General features: G+C 35.4%; 1 protein-coding gene across 1 annotated transcript in view; it reads right to left on the bottom strand.

The window, feature by feature from the left end:
• The window catches only part of LOC108685307, a 42620-nt gene that overhangs the window by 11152 nt on the left and 23562 nt on the right, over window positions 1-7906 (bottom strand). The gene's annotated exons all lie outside the window — the stretch shown is intronic.

The raw sequence follows: 7906 nt of genomic DNA, 5'->3' as shown, positions 1-7906 counted from the left end.
AATTATACAAAACTATATATGAAATATGTCCATATATAATTATATAGAAGTATATATAATTATAACTATATAATTATAACTATATAGTGGTATGAAAATTGAAAATGATAATTAATTCAGTTTTATGTTCAGTTTTTTGCCCAGATATTACTATATGTAGTTATAGCATTGCATTTTAAAATACACACGTTGTAAAATGTGATCAAATACATTTAGAGGCTCAAAAAAGCACACTCCGAAAATGTATGTGAGTTTCCAAAAGATTTTGAAATTTGCCATCTCGATTTGCATACGCTTTTTTATAGGATCCTAAGCATTTTCTTCTTACGAAAAGTGCGCTCATCTCGTGGCGGGACTGCGTACTAATCTCTTAAATATAATTATATACAGGCTATGTGTATAACAGGCTATATGAATAGATATCTCACATATATGTACATATATAGGGTGTCCCGCGAGACTTCTACCTATCTTCCTGATTTCTAACAAGACAGTTAAAAATAAAAGAAATCTTAGAAACGAATTAAAATATGTCCAAAATTAGTCATCTTTTAGTCATTTATTATAGATAAGGCTTTAAGATTTCTGGCAACAAAATCTATCGTCTGTTAGTTATCTCTCTCTGTCTACTACATTTTTTCAATTTTAAAAGATTTATCTTTTATAAAAATCTTTATAAAAATTATCTTCATAAATATAGTCATTTTTCTTTTAATGACTTGACGCTGTCTCTGGGATGTTAGCTATCTAGGAATTTCCAGCTTCATAAATCAACAAAGGAAGTTTTCGGATTTGAAGCATTCAAATCACTCTTCAAGGTATCTTGAGGAGTCGAGAAGTTTGATGCTGCGAAACTTCTGAAGAATGAAAATGTAATGATCCGAGAAAGAGGTCCCTGGGATTCGATGCCTCGGAGATTAGGAATCTAAAGGTCCGTGGCGCGCTGCGCTGCACGCTTAGGAACAGAAGAGCCGAGAGAGTAAACGATAACGGCGACATAGGCTGAACACCCGCAATTACTTAATCGGCGCGCGCTATTGTTGCTGCGCGGCGGGATCGTGTAAGTGCATGTCTCGCAGCGAAAACAAATGCAGTAGTTACGTTAACCGCCAAGCAATAATGCGGCCCATAGTTGTAACGGCCGACGCGCGCGTTCCGATAATGAAGTTAACCATGTAGTAAAGTGTGCACTCCTCTTCAATCTTCTCCTCCGATCGAGCAGCTGCACCGGCGCGGTCGCGGCACTCGCTTTCGTGCTCGCCACTTTGCCGATGTAAATCGATGAATTCGCGCGCACGCACACTTGGCAAGCCGTCCTTTTGTTCGTGGTGGTGTCAAGCCGAGCGTGACGCGAGTAACGGCGAGAGATTATAGCGGCAATCATCATTGTTAGACATAATCTAACAACGTAACAATTCTTAATGCGAGTTTGTACCTACGTAATTCCAGAGTCGCTCTCTCGGTGAGCATACATCGCCGCGCCGGGGTAGATTTTACAGATAAAAAGAAAGAACTTTTGAGAGGGTCGATTTTGCGGATTTAATACTCGGCTGGAGAGTTTAATCTCTCAATCATCATGTTAATAATCACTATAAAAATCTGCAAATCTCACTCGACACTCTTAACACTGCCGAGTGTCACGAACTGTCGATTTGATAGCTTTAAAACTCAATTTATTTTATTTCACATAAGAACAGAAAGGCTGCTTTGTTATCGCTTGTTATTGTTAATTATTATAAGAGAGCTATGATCATGTAAGTAATAATTTACCTTTTTCTCAAAGGTTGGAGTTTGGCGAACGATCGGCGGATCGCTGCATCCGGGCAGCCAGCAGAACGTTATAATTTGCGGCAGCCTATCTCGCGCGTGATCGATATCGATATCGAATTAAGTACTGTATACTTTCGACGGGAATTATTATGTTCGTGCGACACGAAAATGGTGGACGACGTCGATGGCGGACGATCGCGAATTTATCTTAATTTCGCGCCATTTGTAATCGCGGCGCAAGGTAAACATCTCGCCGGGCGTCGAGTGAATCGAGTTCTTACAAAGTGGCCTTAAACACGTAAGCTAATACGGAAAAAAAGGAAACAAGTTAAACAAACATAAAAATATTGCAAAGTTGAAAAAAAATTAATTAAAAAGATCAAATATAAATTAAAGTTAAAAAATGATAAAAAGAATCAATGTATAATATAAAATATGAGAAAAAACTGCATGTAACGTAAAGCAGTTATTAAAATGTTAATTGAAAAAGATTGTGTTTAACTCATCATCTAGCCAGAGAAGAACGATTCGACAATACCACCGATATTGCGCAAAATCCCCTTGGTATTGATTAAAATGGCGTCGGTTCCAGGCGAGACGTCCAAGGAGCAATAACCACGCGCGATTCGCAGCGGAGACCCGTACCAAAAATCGCTTTCTCATCCTATCCAGGCACGCGCGAGATAAGCAGCACGCTGGCATACTCCGAGGCATCTCGGCATCCCAGAGTATTGAATAAACATGAAATTCCAGTGATTTTACGAGGACAATCCGCTATCCCCCGATGGCGATATCTCCGATGAGGATCGGCAGTTCCATGCCGCGTGTATGCATGCTAATGGCCGGAATTGAATAAAAGATCGAGAATTATGATTGACTAGGCGATGCCAGCAATCCTCCTTCCATGGGTTATCTTACTCTCATGCAGAGTAAAACGGAGATGGAAATAAATGCTCAATTGCAGTACGAAGAATCTCGCTTCGTGGGGGAATCTTCAACTCCATGATTTTTGATATTGACTATGTTCGCGATGTGAAAGATTTTATTTGTATAATTTCACATTTTACTCCATATCTAAATGTTTCATAATTTGAGGATTCTAAGAGTTTTCAAATAGATAGAAAATCAAACGAGATATTTATAGTTACAAGTAAAAGAAAATACATTTTTATCGTGCCAAATTTTACTTCAGGCTTCCCAAATAATACAGATGATCGTTATAACTCAAAAAGAATTTCTTTCCGATAATTCAAAAAGAATATGGAAGTATATTTTTTAATTTCTTATAGAATGAAATCGAAGTTACTCCAAAAGAAGTCTTTTATTCTATTCGTAATAGGTTCGAAAAAAATCGCATATTTGCAAGTAATATGCGGCATAGCCACCAGATGGATGCAGTGATGTTTTATTTCTCGTAAAAAACCATACCGGATAGAAAAAAAGGCGCGGCATTATTGAGTTTCTCAATTATATTTTAATAAAATAAAATCAAAATATCTAGTGGATATTTCGATTTCATTCTAATTTTTATAGATTATAAAGACTCTTTTGTGAATAAGAGTTTAGAATTGTGTATCTATGTTGTGACATAAAAGTTGCGATATAAATTTTCTGGAATTCCTACGAATGTTTTTAAAACAGAAATGAATGAAGTGGAAAATGAATACGTTCCATAATTTGGCTATTCAAAAAAAAGCAATTCGGTACGGGAATGAATAAAAAGCCTAATACTGCAAATAATTTTGACATTTTAACAACCAGTTTGATTGTCCAATATAATTATTTAAATAGTCCATAATTATTTGTAGATCTGTGTCTAGCTAAATTTTTATATTTTAACAAAACCGTTTGTTATAGATATAGAAATTAAATCATTATTATGAATTCCAGAATGACATTTTTGGGCGATAAAGACACGCGGATATTGCAGGATTAAAGTAAAAGACCGACTGGAGGACTAAAAGTGTCAATATAAAATGCAGGATCAAGAGATAAAAGTCATTGACGTCGCATTTTATTTCGATCAACGTTTATTTCGAAGAGCTTGTCAATTAAGATTTATTGATGGTAGATATTAGGCACTGTTTGCGAATCGATTCAAGATCGTTGAAGTGGTCGAGGCTGATGAAAAATCGCGGGGGTTGGGCATTAATCAGTAATTAGATGCTATTTATTCGCGGGTCATCTCATCCGCTCCGCATCTCGCTCATTATTGATAATCTATAATCCATAATAAGCACTCTGATGCAATGGCAGGTTGAGGGATCGTCATGAACGATGATACTTTTATCGTGTCAATGCCGGGCCAATCGCCGCGCTCACTTGCGCCAAATTTCATAATGGAATGAAGCGGCAGTAATTAATAATCCCAATTAAATGCGATTTGAAGTACACGCACAATTTCGACGTTACGAGACAAGAGGTAAATTATATAACATATTTCGATGTGTGTTTTTTAAAGCTTGATTCATTTCTGTTTACAAAACCGGATGATAGCAGATTTATGTATAATTTCGGACGTTTCTCATTGCGTCAGGTTGTATAATTATGCAAAAGAGGAAAGATGTAATTATGTAAAAATTCTCTCCCGATCATGAGCAGAAGATCCATCGCCGAGCCGAAGCACGTCTCGCTCATATCATGAAATTAGTCGACTCATTATCATCGTGTCAGGTTCATTATGCGCCAAGTGCGTTACGCCGAGAGACAGCCGCTTCCCTCGTTAAGGAGGAAATGCACAATTCTGCTGCGAGGCGAACGCAACGAAAATAGACTAAGACGACACGATCCGCCGATCAAACCGGACGTGAAAATTGTTTAACTCGTTCCCTCATAAATTATTTAGCACGCCGCCGCCCGCTATCATCTATCAACTTTGATAACCGCGCCCGATAATAACTCTCGTGCCTGGCCGGTCGAGACTACGGCCTCGAGTGCAACCGCGTAAATACATTTTCGACCGAATTGTGCGAACGTCAAGAAGGAAAGAAAACGTGTGCGCGAGTTATATCCACGTGATTTCGTCGAGGTCAATCCGTAACGTTCATCGCACGATAAAAAAATCAAGCTGCGCAAATTAATTCGGAGGTTATCGTCTAACTTATGATTACACTATCTAACATTTCGTGGCTATAGCAACGGGAGACTAGACAAAATTATCCGTGTATTGAATTTGAAAGATGATCTTATAAAAGTCATGTACATATCGTACATATGAACCTTTATAACTTTTCTTCTAATGATTATACAAATTTCTGAAGAAATTATATTTGTACACTTACATTATTGTATTTATAAATTTATACCCTAAATTTTAGAGACGACTTTTCAATAAGAAGTTTGATAGAAATTATCAGTTATTTTAATGTCTTATGTTATTGTTTAATATTGTATCTTCGTATATTATTATTATAAATGTAACTTAACTCTTTAACATTTTAAGATCACTTAAAACTGTAAATCTTGTTCTTCGTTAAACTCTTCTTTTTAAAAATTTTGTTTCTTTATTTCCTTATTAGAATGCAAATAAAATCTGAAATGTCTGTTTACCGAATACATATCTAATCACGATAAAAAGATTCCATGCTGTTGCCGTATTTTTCTGTATTTCGGAATAATGTCAATCGTGTTTTGAATTTAGGTCAGATATCGAAATCTCGAGAGTGTTGTCTCTTTCTCTGTTCTTTCAATCTGAACTTTATTACATTTCATATTATTCTTTTTTTTTATAAAGCTTCTTATGTTATGTTAATATAGTTTTTGTATCTTTAAAATTTATGATACATGAAGTATTTTGGTCCGCGTTCTTATTGTTACGCTAAATTAGCTTACCTCCTTCCTTCCCCCACTCCTCTCTCTCTCTCTCTCTCTCTCTCTCTCTCTCTCTCTCTCTCTCTCTTTCTACATATTTCATGTAAAAACAAAGTAAAGTAAAAAACTATTAATAAAAAAGTTCAATATGTAAAGTTCAATAACTGCATTCAGCAAGAACAGCAACTGAGTTCTTGAGAAATCTTGTATTCTGTTATTAAAATAAATCAAACTTAATTCAATCGTTATTATTTAAAGAACTCCATCATATAATTAAAACACTTTACTCCACAGTGCAAATTTAAGTTTTTTAAATTTTAAATGCTGTTAAACAAATAGTTTACGTCAGATCTGTTCAAATCAGTTAAAATGTTTGAAACGCTTTCAAATATTATAGAATTTTAAATCGGCATAAAAATCACCTATGCTTTATTAAGATAATTCATTTAATAAAACAATGATTTCATGATTATTCAATGATCATAATATTTAGCCTAACATCTAATGCATATATAATGCATATTTGATTTTTCTTTTATTATTAAACGCAATAAATACGTTAACGACATGACGTCATTTTAATATGACACACTATTTCTGACCGCCAATTTAATAAATGACATATACTTCCTCAAACATGATTCTTGTTTGCGATTCCAATGATAGTGATCCAATTAGCAGCCGTTTTCTCGGGCGTTCCACTCTGTTTACGCCGTAGTCTATCCATTCTTTTACTTTCAATGTCGCGACTCCGCTGCTTTTTAAAATGTGCCTTTAATACTCGGCTGAATAGCTAATAAGCCGTTTAATGATTTACAACACCAGCGATTTATGTCGTGTATAATTAAGTTGAGTTCAAATTGAAAACGTACTGTAGAAGCATCCTCTCTGAACTAATTATCGACACATCGATTAAACTAATATTATACTTACATCTAATATGTAAACAAAGCCTTTTCTAGGCTTGCATTTGTTAAAATAATATCAGAAATTTTTATTATTATATTTGTATTAATAATTTATATTATTATATTTGTATTAATATTTGTTTAAAATTTATGAATTATTGAATTATCACATAAATTTGATTATTACAAAATACTCGAACGTTCTCAACACAAATTACCAAGTTCTTAAAATTGTTTTACTTTAAGAATTATTAAGATGCAATTAACATTTGGATTCTGCATCAATTGAAATTTTCTATTAATGGTTTAAAATACAGAAAAGCTATTCGATTATTTTCAATCACATCAGTTCTGAATGAGTAAAATATTTACGTGCGAATACTGTTAATTATTTTAGTTGATTATTTTAATATACTCTTCTTGACTCACTGGAAATAATTTTAATCTTTAATTATTTTAATTTATAATTTTTTCGATAAGTATCCATCTACAAGGAAAGTATTGACAAGACTTAATAAACGCTCCGTGGATGTGGATTAACAAGACTGAAATATTTTCTCTCTCGAGGTGCGGCCAGCACGATCAATGACGAAGAGCATCATCATCCGGCATGGTTGGCGAAGATCGCGCGAAATTCTGGACCGTCGGGGCCGCAATCAATTTGCTGGCGAACGAGGCGTTTTTATAGATGATTTCATGTCGGTGTGCGCGATTGCTTGCGGCTGTGTGCGTTTAATACGCGTTGACGTGGCACGTTTTTAGCGCGGTGTAATCGCATGATGATACGTTACTGGTCTCTAACGACGCACGCGACCCTTCGTGGCAACTCTCCTTTATGCGGACGTCTTACTTGCTGGGAAAACGAGCGAGGGAAATGCACGAGAGACGAAAGAATGAAAGAGAGAAGAAGAAAAGAGAGAGAGAGGGAGGGGGGGGGGGAAGGGAGAGGGAGGAGAGCAAGATAGAAAATGCATGTGAAAATGTATGAGTGTGCATGTCGTAGATATCGGTGGAACTGGTTCTTCGCCAGCCGCGAAGAGCGATAATCCTTTACCGGAAGAGTTCGATCAATAACAACGACTGAAAGGCTGAGAGCGAAAATGGATCTCACAGATAATAATTAATAGTCTACCTCATTTGTAAGATTAATTTAATTATATGAATTCATATTCTTCTTCAATATGGTCGACTTTCCAAATCAGAGTGAACCTATTTCTGCACCAAAGTCTTCTATTTTAAGAAGATATGCAATTTAACATTTGCTATATAAAGGAAAAAAGTTATGGAATAGGTAAGGGGCTGTAGTGTGTGAATACCACAATATCTTGTATAATTTACGCTGCATTTTAACGGAGTAATCGTTATTTTACTTCTTCACAGTCTTCTTAGATGTTAATGGTTAACTGATCATTAATGTT

Source organism: Atta colombica, unplaced genomic scaffold (genome assembly GCF_001594045.1).
Source record: "Atta colombica isolate Treedump-2 unplaced genomic scaffold, Acol1.0 scaffold150, whole genome shotgun sequence".
NCBI classification, from domain to species: Eukaryota; Metazoa; Arthropoda; class Insecta; order Hymenoptera; family Formicidae; genus Atta; species Atta colombica.
This window is presented reverse-complemented; position numbering and strand designations above follow the sequence as displayed.